We start from the raw sequence: 308 nt of genomic DNA, 5'->3' as shown, positions 1-308 counted from the left end.
GGGGTCTCAGTGAATTTGGGGGGTCTCTGGGAGTCACCTCCTTGCCCCCTCCCCTTTTTTTAGGTCGCCATTAAAATCATTGACAAGACGCAGCTGAACCCCACGAGCCTGCAGAAGGTGGGGAGGGGTCCTGGGGGGGTTTCCCCTCATTTGGGGGGGTTCCCTTAATTTGGGGAGGGGTCCTTTAATTTGGGGAGAGGTCCTGGCCCCCCTCACTGACCCTTCACCCCCCCCAGCTGTTTCGGGAAGTTCGGATCATGAAGGGGCTGAACCACCCCAACATCGGTGAGTGGGGGGGGGTCCCGGGG

This window comes from Corvus brachyrhynchos, unplaced genomic scaffold (assembly GCF_000691975.1).
Source record: "Corvus brachyrhynchos isolate BGI_N302 unplaced genomic scaffold, ASM69197v1 scaffold543, whole genome shotgun sequence".
Taxonomy (NCBI): Eukaryota; Metazoa; Chordata; class Aves; order Passeriformes; family Corvidae; genus Corvus; species Corvus brachyrhynchos.
Note: the sequence above shows the minus strand (reverse complement) of the source record.